Below are 19,363 nucleotides of genomic sequence, written 5' to 3'. Positions count from 1 at the left end.
GCTAGTCACAGCTCTCCCAGCCCCATCTACCTCACAGGGTGTCTGTTGTGGGGACGGGAAGGGAAGGTGATTGTAAGCCGGTTTGATTCTTCCTTAAGTGGTAGAGAAAGTTGGCGTATAAAAACCAACTCCTACTCCTACTCCTCCTCTTCTTGTTGTTCTTGTTCTTCTTGTTCTTCTTCTTGTTGTTGTTGTTCTTCTTCTTCTTCTGAAAATAATTTTAAGAATATCTATTTCAAGTCTGCCACCATGATCTCCTCCGCCTCCATTCCACCCAGGCACATCTGCACACACATCCTTTGTCTTTTCCTAACATTGGGCTTGGCACATTCGGGGAGTCACAGAGCCCTGCTTTGTTCGTTCCCGATACAAACAGGGATGCCCATATCCTGTAACAGTCCTCTGCCTGTACTGTACTTGGGTACGGAATGCAGCTTGCTTGCTTTTAAAAATAGACATAATGCAAATAGTGGAACTTTTAAAAAAGACATCTGAGCTGGGCGGCAAAGAATCCAATAAATTATGCATGGTGCGGAGAAAAGCTTTTGTTTGTTGTGGCTGCATCGCCAACTGATTCGCGCTGTGTTCTAGGGTTGTACCCTGCCCCTCAGATCATCCAAGTGTGAAGACTTCCTCCAGCAAAATAATTTTTGCCTCTGGAAGAAGGCGCCTTAAGAACCCAAGAGGCCTGCTGGATCAGACCCTGGGGTCCATCTAGTCTAACATCTTGTTTCACACAGCAGCCAATAAACAGGGCATAGAGGCCAAGGGCCCTCCCCTGCTGCTGCCTCCCATCTGTAATATTCAGAAGTTTATCACCTCCAGATGTAGAGGTCCCCTTCAGTCACCATGGCTAAGAGCCATTGATGGACCTGTCCTCCATGAACCTGTCCAATCTTGTTGTAAAGCCATCCATGATAGTGGCCATCACTGCATCCAGTGGCAGTAGGATTGCCAACTGCCAGGTGGTAGCTGGAGAACTTCTGCTATTACAACTGATCTCCAGGTGACAGAGATCAGTTCACCTGGAGAAAATGGCCGCTTTGGAAGGATCATGAACATCTATTGGATAATACTTGCAACATCACCACTGTTGTGTGACAGATCCTTTCCTCTGCCCCTCCCCCCCTTTCCAAGTTAACCAAATGTGTCTTTTGGCTGTTGTGCTATGGCCAACTAGAACATAAGAAAAGCCATGCTAGATCAGACCAAGATCCATCAAGTCCAGCAATCTGTTCATACAGTGGCCAACCAGGTGCCTCTAGGAAGCCCACAAACAAGACGACTGCAGCAGCATTGTCCTGCCTGTGTTCCACAGCACCCAATATAATAGGCATGCTCCTCTGATACTAGAGAGAATAGGTATGCATCATGACTAGTATCCATTTTGATTAGTAGCTCTGGATAGCCCTATCCTCCATGAACATGTCCACTCCCCTCTTAAAGCCTTCCAAGTTGGCAGCCATCACTACATCCTGGAGCAGGGAGTTCCACAATTTAACTAACACAGATATGTGTGGCCATGCACATGGGTGGTGGAAAGTGCCGTCAAGTCGCAGCCCATTTACGGAAACCCCTCATGGGGTTATCAAGGCAAGAGACGAACAGAGGTTTTTGCCATTGCCTGCCTCTGTGTAGCAACCCCAGACTTCCGTGGTGGTCTCCCACCGAAGTGCTAAGAAGGGCCAACCCTGCTTAGCTTTCGAGATCTGATGAGACTGGGCTAGCCCGGGTCATCCAGGTCAGGGCATTTTGCAAATGGATTCCCAATTCTCTTTTTCTTATCCTGTTAGTTGGCGAAATTCCATCTTGTGCATAATCCTTGCACTTACAGGGACCCCCATTTTGGTCCAGGCAACCACGCCTTGATTAAAGGGCAACTGCAGAACTGTTCTTCCTTTGGGCCCAGAATACAGACAGTGCAGGAGAAAACAAACCAACCCTTTCCCCCGATCAGCTAAGCTGATGCATGCTTGAACAGTCTATCGAAACTTGTCCATTTGTATACTTCATCCTGAGCCCAACTGTTCTGAAGCGCTTGTAAATCCTCTGACGCTTTATGGGTGAAAATAAGAGATGTCCTTGTGTAGCTACATTTCACGCAGCAGATTTCTGTCAGAAGGAGCCCATTAACCATTCCCGAAGGCACTTTGCCACCTGCTTTGGGAAGTATTATTTCCTCTGCGGTAGCTTGGACTGCTCTGATTTAAAAACAGGGTTTTTTAAAAAAATGTTAATGATAACCTGTCAAATGATCTCTTATAACAGGGGTGTGCCACTTTCTGCTGAAGCTGGAGGGTGAGAGAGATGCAAAACAGATAAAAAGAAGTATTTCTTCACACAACACATAGTTGAATTGTGGAACTCCCTGCCCCAGGATATGGTGATGGCTGCTAACTTGGAAGGCTTTAAGAGTAGAGTGGACACATTCATGGAGGAGAGAGGTATTCATGGCTACTAGTAAAAATGGATACTAGTCATGATGCAGACCTGTTCTCTCCAGCATCAGAGGAGCATGCCCATTATATTAGGTGCTGTGGAACACAGGCAGGACAATGCTGCTGAAGTCATCTTGTTTATGGGCTTCCTAGAGGCACCTTGTTGGCTACTGTGTGAACAGATTGCTGGATTTAATGGACCTTGGTCTGTTGTCTACAGTGTGAAATGTACCTCACAAGCTTCAGAGTGTGAAGTAGTGGGTTGTGTGCTAAACAGCATCTTAGTGTCAGCTGTTAGCTTGTGTACTTGTGTAAATGGCCATCAGGTTGCAGCTGACCTATGGTGACCCCATCCATATTTCAACGCAAGAGACAAACAGAAGTGGTTTGCCATTGCCTGTCTCCGCATAGCAGCCCTGGACTTCCTTGCTGGTCCCCTGTCCAAGTATTAGCCAGGTTGACCATCCTTGGCTTCCGAAATCAGATGAGATTGGGCTTGGCTGGGACATTCAGGTCACGATGCTAGTACCTTAGATGGCTTTAAAATGGGATTAGCCAAACTCCTGGAGGGATAGGTCTGAGGCTATTAGCCCCAATGCTGAAATCGAACCTCCATGGTCAGAGGCTCAGTACCTTTGAATACCTCTGTTGACCTCTGTGCCCTCTTTGTGGCCAGGTAGAAGTGTCATGGCAGATTCTTTCCCAGTCACGAGGACTAGGAACTTGTTTAATTTCAAACAAATGGTTGGCGTCTCTGCTAACCCCTTTAAATACTGGGCAGCCCATTCCTGAAGAGGGAGGCAGTTAAGTAGTGGCTGGGAACGGTGCAGCCACATTGCCTCCACAGAGGCTTCCCAGCCGGAAAAAAAATAAATGCCCTTAAAATGAAAAAGGAGGAAGAATGCTCCATTGACTTTAATGAGGTTGCGGCAGATAGCTGGCATAGCCCCACTGCATTGTGGAGGGGCATTCCCAAGGCGAAAGGGGTTAGGAAGCTGCCTATAGGCAGCTCTGCCCCTGGAAACATCTCCCTGGATGCTGATACGCCGGGGAGATGCCGGTGGGAGGCTGTGCAGGCGTTCGAGAGCCGCGCTACTGCTGTGGTCCAGGGGGGCCGGCGTTAGTCGCCCTACGCTGGTGTCCCTGCCAGTTTGCATAGCGCAAGTGGCACGGATGCCGGTGTAGGGGTCCCACCAACTCCCATAGGCATTCGTCCCCCTTCAGGATTGCATGGATAGACTCCGTCCTGTGCAAGTTGGAAGTGGGGGGGGGGGGACAGGATCCCCCTGGGCAATGCATCACCAACCTGCAGAGGGAGCTTCTACTTCAGTCAAATCTGGGGCTGTTTCTGCTGTGGCTCAGTGGTGGAGCATCTGCTTGGCATGCAGAAGGTCCCAGGTTCAATCCCCGGCAACTCCAGTTAAAGGGACTAGGCAAGTAGGTGACGTGAAAGACCTCTGCCTGAGACCCTGGAGAGCCGCTGCCGGTGTGAGTAGACAACACTGACTGTGATGGACCAAGGAGGGTCTGATTCAATAGAAGGCAGCTTCACGTGTCCAACTTCCAGATGCGCCTGACGTGCTCCAGCTATTTCCATTCCTAAGGACAAAGCATACCCTTTCATAACAAATCCTGTCTTTGCTGAGACAAATCTTCAACAGAATGCAAAAATCCCACACTCCAAATAAGCCTCATAACACAATGAGTGCCGCACACGTGATTTTCTGTATGGAAGGATGCGAAAGAGAAGGAGCTGTTCCTGCAGTTGTTAATCAGAAGGGTTTAATGCGCCGCTCAAAAGGTGCTCAGATGCTGTGACAATTAGCGTCATTTAAAAAGAAGAAGAACCTTGAACAGAACAACAACGACAAACACTTAAATGGCTCTTAGTGTTAAACCTCATGATAACTGCAACTCGGATCTCTCGATAATACAGCAGTAGCTTCACTTCTAGGGTTGCCAGGTCCCTCTTCGGCACCGGCAGGAGGTTTTTGGGGTGGAGTCTGAGGAAGGTGGGGTTTGATGAGGGGAGGGACTTCAATGCCATAGAGTCCAATTGCCAAAGCCGCCATTTTCTCCAGGTGAACTGATCTCTATCGGCTGGAGATAATTTGTAATAGCGGGAGATCTCCAGCTAGTACCTGGAGGTTGGCAACCCTATTCACTTCCCCAGTCCCCCCTTTTATCCACTTTCTCCTCCAGCCTGCTGTGGGGCATTGCTCCAGAAAGTGAGATGGCAAAGGGAAAGAAGGCAAAACAAGAGTCAGTGTGGTGCAGTGGTTAGACGGTTGGACTAGGTTGTGGGAGCTTGGAATCTCTGCTCTGCCATGGAAGCTCGCTGGCTGACCTTGGGCCAGTCACACACTCTCAGCCTAGCCTACCTCACAAGGTTGTTGTGAGGATAAAACAGAGCAGAGGAGAATGATGTCAGCTGCTTTGGGTCCCCATTGGGGGGAAATGCAAGGGTATAAATAATGAAAATAAATAAAATAAATAAATGAAACAAAAGTGAGAGGAATGGGATGGGAAGGCAGAAGCATCGGGGTGGGGGTTGCAGCTATGGAATTAGGGGAAGAAGAAGAGTTGTTTTTTAAACCCTGATTTTCTCTGCCTTTAAGGAGTCTCAAACCTGCTTACAATCGCCTTCCCTTCCTGTCCCCACATCAGATACCTTGTGAGGTAAGTGAGAGAACTGTGACTGGCCCAGGGTCACCCAGCGGGCTGCATGTAGAGGAGTGGGGAATCGAACCCGATTCTCCAGAGAAGAATCTCCTTGTCATGTGGAGGAGTAGGGAATCAAACCCCCTTCTCCAGATAGGAGTCCACTCCACTGCTCTTAACCACTACACCACACTGGCTCAAGAAACATACATAATCTCTGGATGATTAGTGTGGTTTGCTTGGTCTATATTTCTGAGAGGGGTCCTTTTTAGCTTTGAGAGTTCAACCACAGGGAAAAAAATTCCACATGTTTCCTGCTGGGGAGAAAAAGATAGGCACAATATAGGCTTTGAGTTAATCCCCCCCCCTTCCTTCCTGTGCTGCTAGTTTATTGAAGCGGGGTGGTTATCCTAGTTAGTGTTTTAAACCACTAAGAAGTTTCTGCTCCCTGACCTGTAAATTGCACACACCAGCACAACCTCAAGGTCAGTAAATTCAGGACAGATAAAAGGAAGTACCTTTTCACTCAAAAGTGATTTTTTTAGGGAATCCACCTTTGCAGGATACACTGGTGGCCACTCATTTAGTTAGGGGATTTGCCAGATTCATGGAGAAGAAGCTACTAGCCGTGATGACTCAATGAAACCTCCATGTTCAGAGGCAGTCAACCTCTGAATAACAGACATGGTGGGGAACTACGACAGGTGAAGATTTTGGTCTTCATGCTTTGCTTGTAGGCCTCCTGCAGACTTCAGACTGGTTGCTATGTGAGAAAGGATGCTAGTTTAGACAGTTTTCTTATGTTAGAACATAAGAAAAGCCATGCCGGATCAGACCAAGACCCATCAAGTCCAGCAGTCTGTTCACACAGTGGGCAACCAGGTGCCTCTAGGAAGCCCACAAACAAGTCGACTGCAGCAGCACCATCCTGCCTGTGTTCCACAGCACCTGATATAATAGGCATGCTCCTCTGATCCTGGAGAGAATAGGTATGCATCATGACTAGTGTCCATTTTTGACTAATAGCCATGGATAGCCCTCTCCTCCATGAACATGTCCACTCCCCTCTTAAAGCCTTCCAAGAGTTATCGTTTTATTGGATGGTTTTAATTATTACTTTAATTGTTATCTTGTGTGGTTTTTATTCGGAAGCCGTTCAGGAGGAGAGCAGCAGAATAAAAATCTTCTTCTGATAAATAAATAGAACAATACTGTTTGCATCCACAGAAAATCATGGCTGTTTTCAATTTTCACTGGAAACTCAGACTGAGTTTGACACTAGTTTCTGCCCCCCCTCACAATTTATAGTCCACAGGGCACTATGAAAAAGAGAAAAGAAACAGAGGCGTATAGAATACTATCATGTCCCTCAAGCCATTGAAAAGGGTTAAATTCATTTAGGGGATAGAACAGACAAACCTCATTTTGCATTGCTTAGTTACCATGGCAAACACCCACAGTATAACCGCAGTTTTAAACGCTTTTCTACACACGGATGCGGAAAACGAGAAGTGGGAACATGTTCAGAACCTTTCAGAAGGCTTTTCAGTTTAACCATCTTTATCATTCCCTGTAGAAATCAGAGCCACAATTTGTCTGGAGGGTGAAATGAAACAAGGGAAGGGAAACGCCAAAAGAAAAAAGAAAAAAAAGGAGAAGAATAAGCAAAGTGAATTCCTCGCGCCTGTCATTTCTCACATCTTGTGTTTTTGTAATGGCTTGAGTTTTATCCTGGGTATTTAATTGTAAGCCTCCTCAAGCAGGACTCCGAATAGGAGGCTTAGAAATATTCTAAATAAATAAATGTACATGTAAAGCATACATTCAATAGAGGGAGGGACTGTGGCTCAGGGCATCTGCTTGGCATGCAGAAGGTCCCAGGTTCAAACGCTGGTTTCTCCAGTTAAAGGGTCCAGGCAAATAGGTAATGTGAAAGACCTCTACTTGAGACCCTGGAGAGCCGCTGCCCGTCTGAGTAGACAATGCTGACTTTGATGGACCAAGCGTCTGACTCAGTATAAGGCAGCTTCATGTGTTCATGTGTAGAAAACACAGTTATGTTTTAAACTGCTGTCTTTTGCCGTCACACTTTCAGGAACGGGACCAAAAGGTGTGGTCCAGACGAAAGACCCAATCCTAGGCCTATTTACTTTTGAGTAAGGCTGACTGAAGGAGCTCCATGGCACAGAGTGGTAAGGTGCAGTACTGCAGTCCAAGCTCTGCTCACGACCTGAGTTCGATCCCGACGGAAGTCGGTTTCAGGCTCAAGGTGACTCAGCCTTCCATCCTTCTGAGGTCGGTAAAACGAGTACCCAGTTTGCTGGGGGTAAAGGGAAGACGATTGGGGAAGGCACTGGCAAACCACCCCGTAAAACAAAAGTCTGCCTAGGAAACGTCGGGATGTGACGTCATCCCATGGGTCAGGAGTGACCCAGTGCTTGCACAGGGGACCTTTACCTTTTTAAGGCTGACTGAAGTTTGTGGGATGTACTTCAGACTACGGCCGCATCCACATTGTGAGGATTCACTGCTTTGCGTTCATTGCCACTGTGAATGCGGAGCCATCATGTCCATTGGCAATGGAGCTCCCACATGGGAGTTTTCTGCACACTTTTCTTCTGCAGTGCTGTTTTCTCTGCAGTTAGTGCCAAATCAGATAGGGTTGCCAACTCCTGTTTGGGAAATTCTTGGAAATTCTGTGCTGGACCCTGGGGAAGTTGGGGTTTGGGAAGGGGACCTCAGCAGGGTATAGTGCTGTAGAGTCCACTCTCCAAAGCAACCATTTTGTCCAGGGGAACTGATCACTGTCATAAGGAGATCGCTTGTAATTCTGGGAGATTTCCAGATCGCTTGTAATTCTGGGAGATGGCAAGTCTGAAAGCGGCTTACAATCACCTTCCCTTCCCCACAACAGACACCTTGTGAGGTAGGTGGGGCTGAGAGAGTTCGGAGAGAACTGTGACTAGCCCAAGGTCACCCAGTAGGCTTCATGTGGAGGAGTGGGGAATCAAACCCTGTTCTCCAGACTACAGTCCGCTGCTCTTAACCACTACACCACACTGGCTCTTTAGACTTTACAGCGTTCTGATTGCCTTGTAGACTGGGATTCATTTTTATTTATTTAAAATGCCCATCTTTCTGTTCTGTCAGGCATCCCAGGGACCCAAGGTGCGTAATACCAGTAAATATATATATATGTATATATATAAACAATTTGATAAAGCAATAAACATTAAAACAATAGATTATAAAAAGACATTAAAAACTAACTTTAAAAACCCTTACGTCCCCACCAACAGGATATGTCCCCACCAACAAGATATTCCCCCTTTATACAGGCTCAGATTGCCCCTAAAGCTTTTCAAGATAATTTGTGAATTTTTAAAGGTTTTAACATAGGTTTTAATTATAATATTGTATTGATGTACTGTAAAAAGGTAAAGGTAAAGGTCCCCTGTGCAAGCACCGGGTCATTCCTGACCCACGGGGTGACGTCACATCCCGACGTTTACTAGGCAGACTACGTTTAGGGGGTGGTTTGCCAGTGCCTTCCCCAGTCATCTTCCCTTTACCCCCAGCAAGCTGGGTACTCATTTTACCGACCTCGGGAGGATGGAAGGCTGAGTCAACCTTGAGTCAGCTACCTGAAACCGACTTCCGTCGGGATTGAACTCAGGCCGTGAGCAGAGCTTGGACTGCAGTACTGCCGCTTACCGCTCTGCGCCACGGGGGCTCCTTGATGTATTGTATATAAGTGAAATATGTCGATGCTGTTTGGATGTGAGCCGCCCTGAGCCCAATCCTGGACAGACACAGAAAAAGCCAAGCCAGAACAGTGGGAGACCGTGCCTTAGACAATGGGGATACTGATAAAAGAACTCACTAGATGTCAGAAGGCAACAGAACTTTTTAGGGAGAACTATCTTTTGTTAGCAGGATTTGCTGCTGTGGTTGGGATTTTTAAACGCTTCAGGAAATCGCTTGTGTGTTTCTGCTGTGCTGCCAAAGGAAAAGAAGGTTATCTGCTGTGCACGACTCATTAAAAGTACTGTAACTGCTTGGGAATCAATTTACAGAGATGTCATAATTTTGGCATATCCCTCACTTAATTTTGATCGCAGCGGGGAGCCGTTGCACAAAGTGGCGCTGGCACTTTTCAGCCTGAGAGCGAGGGGCTCAAACGCAACATTGCCAAATGAATTAAATTGTCCCTCGGAGGGAGAATCAGGGATCCTTTCTTCCATTCATCATGACAATTCGTTTTTAAGATGATTTAATCAGCAAGGTTTTTCTCTGTAGGAGGAGGCTGCCTTGGTAGGACAGCTGCGTGGATTTTAAACAAGAAGAAGAAGGAGGAAGAGGAGGAGGAGCAGCAGCAGCAGCAGCAGCTGGTTTTTATACCCCCGCTTTTCTGTACCGAAAGGAGTCTCAAAGCGGCTTAAAATTGCCTCCCCTCCCCTAGGGTTGCCAACCTCCAGGTAGTAGCTGGAGATCTCCTGCTATTACAAATGATCTCCAGCCGATAGAGATCAGTTCACCTGGAGAAAATGACCACTTTGGCAATTGTACTCTATGGCATTGAAGTCCCTCCCCAGACCCTGCCCTTTGCAGGCTCTGCCCCCAAAACATCCCGCCAGTGGTGAAGAGGGACCCGGCAACCCTCCCCTCTCCCCACAACAGGCACCTTGTGAGGTAGATGGGGCCGAGAGAGTTCTGAGAGAGAGCTGTGATTAGCCCAAGGTCACCAAGCAGGCTGCATGTGGGGGTGTGGGGAATCGAACCCGGTTCTCTGGATTAGAGTTCGCCGCTGATGTGGAGGAGCAGGGAATCGAACCCGGTTCTCCAGATTAGAGTGCTCCGCTCTTCACCACCACACCACACTGGCTCTCAGCAGAGGATAACTCAGCAGAGAAAAAGTATAAAGCCATAAAGCTATGTTAGAGGTCCAGTAGATCCGACCTCCTTGTGTAGATCCTGTGTTAAGGTTTACCGAGATGGTAAGAGAAGCATAATAGTTTTATTAGCAAAGAAGTGATCTGGGAAAGGGCAACTGTTCCCTTTTTATTTTTTTCCCCCAATCCTGTAATTATGTGGGTACAGGGAGCTGGTGTGTTGTAGTAGACTAAGATCTGGAAGACACAAGTTCGAATCTCCGCTCTGCCATGGAAGCTGGGTGGGTACCTTGGGCCAGATCACATTACTCTCATCCTGTTGTGAGGATAAAATGGAGGTGAGAAGAATGACACAAACCACTTTGTGTGTCCCCGTTGGGGGCAAAGGTGGTAGATAGATGTTTTCCTGCTAGGGTTGCCAACTTCTAGGTGGAACCTGGAGATGTCCCAACATTACAATTGATCTCCAGACTACAGAGATTAGTTCCTATGGGGAAAACGGCTGCTTTGGAGGGTGGACTCTATGGCATTATACTTTGCTCAGTAACCTCCCCTCCACATGCTCTGCCCTTCCAGGCTCCACCCCCAAATCTCCAGGAATTTCCCAACCCAGAGATGGCAACTCTAACTCCCCCTGTCAGACTTTAATAGGGTAGAAGCACATGGTAGGGTCTTCTTGGTGGCTACTCCAAGAATTTGGAATGCCCTTCCCCATTAGGCATGCCTGATCCCTTTCCTTCATGCTTTTTGTACTTATAAGAAAAAGACCCATGAGGACCTTCATATTGGAAATGTCATGGAAGCGCTTGGGTTATATTTCCCTCCCATGGTTTTATTGCTTTCCTGATCATTTTAACCCATTTTGGAGGCTCCTCAGCATTTCTATGTATAATAATGGTGGTACCCACTGTCTGTCATGGATCTTCCAGAGTCAAGCAAGGTCATAGGGTTACCAAATCTGGCCTGGGAAATTCCTGGGGATCTGGGTGTGTGTGCTTGGGGAGGGGGAATTTGGGGATTTTACCTAGAATCTATCATATATAGGGTTGTCAGGTCCCCCCTGGCCACCACAGGATTGGGGGGTAGGAGTACCAGATCCATAGGGTTGCCAGCCTCCAGGTACTAGTTGGAGAACTCCTGCTATTACAACCGATCTCCAGCCAATAGAGATCAGATCACCTGGAGAAAATGGCTGCTTTGGGAATTGGACTCTATGGCGTTGGAGTCCCTCCCCTCCCCAAACCCCACCCTCCTCAGGCTCCGCCCCAAAAACCTCCCGCCGGTGGCAAAGAGGGACCTGGCAACCCTACAGCTCCAGGTTGAAAAACTCGGCGATGGAACCTGGGGAGGACTGGGACCTCTCTGGGGTACAATGACATAGAGTCCACCCTCCAAAGCATCCATTTTCTCCAGCAGAACTGATCTCTGTAGTCTGGACATGAGCTATAATTCCAGGGGATCCCCGGGTCTCACCTGGAGGCTGGCATCCCTAATCATATACCATTGAGTCTGCCCTCCAGAGATGCCATTTTCTCCAGGGGAGAAAATGCCATTTTCTCCAGCAGCCGTAATTCTGGAAGAACTCTGGGGCCCACCCGGAAGATGGCAACCCTAGGCTCTTCCACCAATAGTTCTTAACAGATTATGTTAAAATAAATATCTTTTAAAACGTGCCAAACCTGCAGGGGAAAAAAACTCAGAAGTTATAATCTGTTGACCAGTACAAACATTGTGTCCAAGGAAATTATATTTTGTGCAGTTCCTCATTCTCAGACAACTTCGTCCCAAGCAGAAGTGGCCTTATCATACATCAAGGTAAAGCACCAAACTTCAGGTAACCAGGTGCATGCTTGTGGATTTTCACCAAGTGTTTTTTTTTTTTTAAATGGTACTTATACAGGAAGAAGAGAGGCAGAGGAAAGTGCTTCCAACATGATGGCAGGCATGTGTAGAAGTTTTCTTGGGTGGTTACGCTACAGCAGAGCCATCCTGGATACGATGGGTATAATCCCAGAACAATTACTTTATGAAGTCATGTGCCTGGAGCCATCTTTAATATATTTTCTTCTACAGGGTTGCCAGCCTCCAGGTAGTAGCTGGAGATCTTACGCTATTACTAGGGTTGCCAGATCTCTCTGCACCACCGGCGGAAGGTTTTTGGGGTGGAGCCTGAGGAGGGTGGGATTTGGGGAGGGAGGGACTTCAATGCCATAGAGTCCAATGGCCAAAGCGGCCATTTTCTCCAGGTGAACTGATCTCTATCGGCTGGAGATCAGTTGTAACAGCAGGAGATCTCCAGCTAGTACCTGGAGGTTGGCAACCCTAGCTATTACAACTGATCTCCAGCCGACAGAGATCAGTTCACCTGGAGAAAATGGCTGCTTTGGCAATTGAACTCTGTGGCTTTGGCAATTGGACCCTGCCCTCCTCAGGTTCAACCCCGCCCAAAATCTCCAGGTATTTCCCAACCTGGAGCTGGCAACCCTATTCTTCTATGAGTGTGATACTGCCTGGAAGATGAGAGGACATAATTTAATTTTTAAAAACTCATATACTGAAATGCTTTTTTTTGGGGGGGGTACAACAACAACAACAACAAAAAACCACATTACCTCTTCCCCCAAGATGTCCTTAGAAAATTGGAAAGGGCAGATGAGTTTAAAGTTCTTCCCTGTGTATATAACGTCCATAAAAGTGTTTCTGGGTGCACTGATTTGAGCAACCGGCGTCTCTTACCATTTCAATCACCCGTTCTAACATGGATTGAAAAGGCCTCATGAAAGGCAGTGAAGTCCTGGGGGAAAACGAGAGACAGTTTCCCCCCCACACACACACTATTACCTGCCACAGCAAGAGTGGCGCCAGATGTCACAGCCGTGACACCCCCCGTCCCAGCTATCGTGGTGGCAGCTGAAGCAAAACAAAAGGCTCCTTCGGCATTTGCTAGAAATATTTGTCAAAGGCAATAGCACCCAGCCTAATACCATGTAACATTTCATTTACGTACAAGCATTTGTCAACGGTTCACAGTAGGCTGGGCAACCGATAGGGTTGCCAGCTCCAGGTTGGGCAATACCTGGAGATTTTGGGGGGTGGAGCCAGAGGAGGTAGGGTTGCCAACCTCCAGGTAGTCAGCACAGGAGCGACTAGGAACAACAAAGTGCAAAATTGTATATTAAGTGCTACAGTAACAAAAATGCAGTGTGACGCATCACAATGTAAATATGAAAGACTCTGCTATCCTAATCCTAATATATACGATGCAAGAGTCCTATATGTGTATCTTCAAATTTCAAAATTCAAGTTCCATCTTGGTCCCAAACAGGTACCATCCAGAAAGTAGAAGGGGAGGTCCAAGAAAGGTACCACCAAGGCACGCAGAAGGGGATACGGCCGTTTCGAATTCTTCTTCAGTCCCACTTCTAATCCCTTGTGTACATAAACACAATAAACATAATAGTTCACAATAAAACTTCAATGCCATATTGTCCAAAGGCCAAAGTGGCCATTTTCTCCAGGTGAACTGATCTCTATCGGCTGGCGATAATTTGTAATAGCAGGAGATCTGCTAATACCTGGAGGTTAGTAGTGGAAATATAGTACTAGGCTCAAACCAAAGTCTTTTTCAAGGTAAGTAAGAGTCTTATCTCTAGAGATAAGACTCTTACTTACCTTGAAAAAGACTTTCCATCTTGGATTTGCTTGTACATACTATCACTGCTGTTTTCACTTGTCTGTAGATGTTACACATTGTTCACAATATATGTTTGCATAGTTTGCTTGTGTATTATTTAAATTAATTGGTTTGAGCCTAGTTCTATATTTCCACTACTATCCTAGTAGTTCTTGTGCATATTTTTCTCAGAATACCTGGAGGTTGGCAACCCTATCTCCAGGGGAACTGATCTTTATCCGCTGGAAATCAGTTGTAATAGCAGGAGATCTCCAGCTAATACCTGGAGGTTGGCAACCCTACCTGATCCCATCTTTATACTTATTTTTCCATAACAATCAAGAATGCCCATCACTCAACAAATTTATCTGTATAGGAATTGATATCAGACAAATACTGTTTGTATAGGGTTGCCAACCTGCTTTTTCACTCCCTATTATGGCCTCATGACTTTTGTCCATGCAAATCCCATGATCCCCAGCATAGCCTTTTTGCCTGTCAAAGGGGATCCCACTCTTCCCTTTTCCACTAGAGGACAAGCTGGTTGCATTCCAACCCTATGAATGTTTATTTTCAGTTTCATACGGTGTGATCTTTATTTCCTGTTATTCCTTTTTAAACAGATTTTTTAAAGTGGGGATTGAAGGAGGAAAATGGAAAGGGCTTTTGTAAACAGAGAGGAGCAAGGGTGTTCTGATGTTGGGCATAACATATTAAGAAGCAGATTAATAAGTATTTTGCTATGAGAACAGCAGACACAGTCTGAGATACCCCAGGGTCTATTAAGGCTCTCTTCCCACCATCTCTCCTGCCTTTGCCAAGTCGGTGTGCACTTTCCACATCCCCGTTCAGTTTCTCATTTCCACGCAAAGCAATTTATTGTGAGTCTCAGTAGCTTGTATGGTGCACTGAAAGTGAGAGACAGCTGGCTGGGAATGCTGGCATATTCAAACTTTTCATCCTTGTAATATACTTCTTTGTGAATCCTGTGGGAATGAATCCTCTAATGCATAGCTGCAAGCAGCCACACTTGGATCGAGCCCCGGCAATGTGTTCATTTAAAACATTTACAACCAGCAAGCTTCCAGCAAGTGCATGGGGGGTGGGGGGCGGGGAAGAATTAATATACAAATTCAGAAAAAAAAACTCTCCAGTAGAAGATCCTAATTTAATCAGAGCTGCGTGGAAGCCACATAAAATCCTATCCATTAAAAGCAGTATAATAACATGAACATTAAAAGCAACATAAAGATGGATTTGATTTCTAAAGAGCACATTTAGACTAGAATAAAAGCAGCATTTTCACAGGGCCACAACGAATATTTTCATGGGGGGGGGGGAGTTAAGAGCATAAGATGGACTAGGAGGGCAGAAATCAACTTTGAAAATTTCTTGTCTATGTATGAGAAACTGAAAGTTTCATAAGCAAGATTTGAGTCCAGTAGCACCTTAAAGACCAACAAGATATCCAGGGTATACATTTTTGAGAGTCAAAGATACCACTGAGAACTATGAGTCTCCAAAGCTTATATCTTGCAAATTCTGTTGATCTTTAAGGGGAAGGGCTGTGGCTCAGTGGTAGAGCATCTGCTTAACATGCAGAAGGCCCCAGGTTCAATCCCCGGCATCTCCTGTTAAAGCAACTAGGCAAGTAGGTGATGTGAAAGACCCCCTGCCTGAGACCCCGGAGAGCCACTGCCGGACTGAGTAGACAATACTGATTTTGATGGACCAAGGGTCTGGTTCAGCATAAGGAAGCTTCATGTGTTCCTGTGTGTTCAAAGTGCTACTGGACTGGAATCTTGCTCTCCTACTGTAGACCAACCCAACTATCCACCTGAACATTTCATATTTACCAACTGTGGGTGGGAAGAAGGAAGAAGGGGAGGCGAAGCAGCATCTTTCTATCCCTCTGTCTCCTGGCCCCTGCATTCCTTCATTCAAACTGGCAGACTTCCGCACCACAAAGCACTCTGCTATCTCTGCACATTGAAGAGCTTGTTGTTTTGGACACTTGTAAAAGATGAATAGAGTTTTTAAAAAATAAAACGTTCTGCTGGCTCATTTGAAACTGATGCTGCAAAGAGAGCGAAGATGGACTGTAATGAGTACATCAGTATAAGCATTAAGGTATTATTATCTGGCTTTGTGTGGGCATTCTTAAAAGCTAAAGAGCTTCTCTCTGTGGGAGAACACAAAATACAAAAGAGATCCCTTGCCTAGCTAGCCCGGCTGCATGGGAGCCATAATCCTGGGAAATGATCTTGCATTCCTGGTGTGGGGATGCGTGTGCATATTCTAACCAGATAGGTGAATCCATGGGGCCCAGCAACTCCATCTTCCCTTCTGGTTGAGGACTGACTGGATGGGAAAGACTCATGTGATCAACCTGCCCATCTGAATGGAGAATTCATACCCATACCCCAGCACCACACAGCATACTACAAGGAAGTAGATTCCACACCATTGGGTGAGCGTGTGGAAGAGGCTGAAGTGATCTTTTACTGCAGGATGCACACAAATATATGGGTTTATTGGCCTGCTTGGAGAAAACTGTATCTTCTATCCACTCCCACTCCAAAAGCCAGAGATTCAGTGCGATGATTAAATTCTCCTCTCCACAGGGACTGGTGAATGATTCCCTCCATATCTGTCCGTAGACACCTCCGTGGTCCCAGAGGTGAAGCAAAGCAGAAGCAACAAGCTTGGAATTGCTCAGCAGAACCTGGAGTTTTAAAGGACCGAGGAACCAATCAATAGTTAATGACTCAGCATGCTGAAGAGAATTTGCAGGTTTACATCCCTGATCAGGCCATGACCAAACCATCCAAGCAAGTTTTTCACTCCATTTCCCAGGTATTGTGAGTAGTCGGACCCCTCCTCCCCCATTAAAGGGCTTCATGGAGGCTGGGGGTCTCTAAAACTGACTCCATTGCAGGGCACTGCTCCCACAAAATGGATTCCCCACAGAGTTCTTAGGAACCACCTTTGTTGTGTTCAAGCCTGGGCAGGAAGGAGGTTGGCAGCTGACCTTTTCCCCTGGCCTAAAAGGTGTGCCTATCTTAACAATGGGGCTAGTGAAACCCCTTTGTGTCACCCTAAGGTGATTTAATCAAGCGCTCCGAGCAGATCATTACTCACCCTATCTGCACCCATCCCTCCGATCACTCAGCAGTCAAGGGAATAGCCCAAGCATTCTCTTGGGACCTGATGACCCACCAAACCTCCCCTACCCTTTTGTCAGAACCCCGGAAAAGCAATCAATTCTTTGTTTTTTGGCTTTCCTACCAGAACCCCTCATACTGCCCCAGGGCCCATTTCAGGGTATAAAAACGGATCCTTTGGCCCCTTACAGTGTGTGTGTGTCCTAGATACATGCACCTGCCCCCACTTGCATGTGGGCTTTTCTCCTTTGCTCTAGGAAATGCTGGTCGTTTTCCTCCTCAGTGCTGCTCTCATGGACTTCAAGAATAGTATATTAGGTGCTGTGGAACACAGGGCAGGACGGTGCTGCTGCAGTCGTCTTGTTTGTGGGCTTCCTAGAGGCACCTGGTTGGCCACAGGGTGAATGGACTGTTTGGCTTGATGCACCTTGGTCTGATCGAGCATGGCCTTTCTTATGTTCTTATGGTAACTTATGTTCTTATGATAACTTTCTTATGTTCTTATGGTAACTTAAGCAGAGACTGCCTGCTCAGGGTAACAGTATGAGATGAAAAGAACAGTGATCTGAATCATATGGGTGTTGTGATGATGAATAGACCATATGTTGGTAATTTCCTTGATGCTGAACAGTAACTATGGTTAATTTGGTGCTCAAACAGTCTTTATTGCAGATGTTTGAAGAAGTTGGATGGACCAAGAGCACATAGTGTAGGAGGTATCTGAGAAGGGCCACATTCCTCCAGGTGGTGACAGGAAATCTCCTGCTATTACAACTGATCTCCAGACGATAGAGATCAGTTCACCTGGAGAAAATGGCCACTTTAGCAATTGGACTCTATGGCATTGAAGTCCCTCCCCTCCCCAACCCCCGCCCTCCTCAGGCTCCGTCCCCAAAATCTTGCATCGGTGGTGAAGAGGGACCTGGCAACCCTAAACCCAAGTGACCATTGCAGTCCTTCAGCCCATAGAGACAAGCATGAAATTCCCCCTGGTTTTGCTGGATCTGGGTATAGATATTTTAGTTGCTCATTCTGTGGAGGCCAGGGTGTTCCAAGTTAGATTATTTGGCAATAATATTTTCCCCAAAGCTATGGTCTCTAAGGAAAGACACAGTAAGGGGCTTGACTGATAAGGGAGGAGGAGTTCCTGCCATAGGCAGAAGTGATGACTCAGTGGGTACATTTCTTTCCAGAACATTTATTAAAGGATCTATGCACAAGAAGTGCTGCTCTCGTCAATCACAGCGACACACAGAGAGATTCAAAACCACGCTTACTGCTCCCCACATGGCAACTGAGGCTGATTCTGCAGTTGGATGGCAAGTGGTAAAAAAACCCCTCTCTCCTTTTTGCTCAAGGCAGCAAAAAGTTGTCAGGGAGCCCAGCAGGATTTCTCGCCTCGTACCCAGGGGTCCTGATGGCTTCAGGGGGGATTGTGTTGAGTGACAACTTGGCACGGTATGGTTTTTTGTCATTCTCTCCGCCTCGTTCCACACTCCCATCACACTTCCTCCGCACTGACTTGTCCTTTCTTTCACTCACGGCTCCCTTCTCCCAAAATGCATCCACCTTTCGAGAGCACATAAGAAAAATCTCACACGCTTCTGAAAATACTTAGAAGTTAAAGGCCACTTGCTGAACTAAGCGAGGAGTAGGCCAAAACTACCGCAGGGGACCTGTTGTAGATGATCATTGTCTATCAAGCTCCTATCGCCATGACATTCTGTCTTAAACTCCAGTATCTTGATAGGGGTCCCCATTAAGAAATGATAGGCTGGGTCTGCGGCAGGTAGACAACAACCATCTCCATCAGCTCAAGAATCTTTGCGCCCACTGTTCTCGGCAATATCAGTTTGCTCTTGAATTCAAGATGGTGACATCTAGGAGACTTCTGGATGGTTTCCGAGATGAGTCAAAATCAGCTGGCGTTGGGAGAGGGAGTGGAAACCATGGAATCTCTGTCAAGGCTTGACTCCATCTGCTGTTAATATTAGGTAAGATGAGTACGCTTGACCCAGCACCACTAGTCGACGTGATTTGCACTTCTGCAGCAAGACGAACATGAGTCACCAGACCAGAGGGCAGCGAAATGGCCTCAGATTATTCGATGGCTTCTGACAATCCATGAAGCTGCCTTGATAGAGTCAGTCTGTTGGCCCATCAAATCAGTAGTGTCTCCTCTGACTGGGGAAGGTTCTCCAGGGTCTTTCCCAAAATCTGCTCACTGAGATCCTTTAACTGGAGGTGCCAGGGATTGACTGGTCCCTTCCCTACATAAAACTGCCTTACACAGAGAAACAGACCACTGGTCCTACTTTTTATTTATTTATTTATTTAAAGCATTACCCTGGACTGGCCCAGGCTAGTATGATCTTGACAAATGTCAGAAGCTAAGCAGGGTCAGCCTTGGTTAATATTTGGATGGGAGACCACCGAGGAATACCAGGGTCGTTATGCAGAGGAAGGCAATGGCAAACCTCCTCTGTTAGTCTCTTGCCTTGAAGGCAACCTTTACCCTATAAAACTAGAATAAGG

At 46.6% G+C, this 19,363-nt stretch overlaps 1 non-coding gene across 1 annotated transcript; it reads left to right on the top strand.

The window, feature by feature from the left end:
* The first annotated feature begins 15,228 nt into the window (after positions 1-15,228).
* TRNAV-AAC (transfer RNA valine (anticodon AAC)) lies at positions 15,229-15,297 on the top strand. The gene has a single exon. It is a non-coding gene; the product is annotated as a tRNA-Val (tRNA).
* Positions 15,298-19,363: the final 4,066 nt, after the last annotated feature.

Source organism: Euleptes europaea, chromosome 3 (assembly GCF_029931775.1).
Source record: "Euleptes europaea isolate rEulEur1 chromosome 3, rEulEur1.hap1, whole genome shotgun sequence".
Classification (NCBI taxonomy): Eukaryota; Metazoa; Chordata; class Lepidosauria; order Squamata; family Sphaerodactylidae; genus Euleptes; species Euleptes europaea.
The sequence above is the reverse complement of the archived record's forward strand: the minus strand, read 5'-3'. Positions and strand labels throughout refer to the sequence as shown.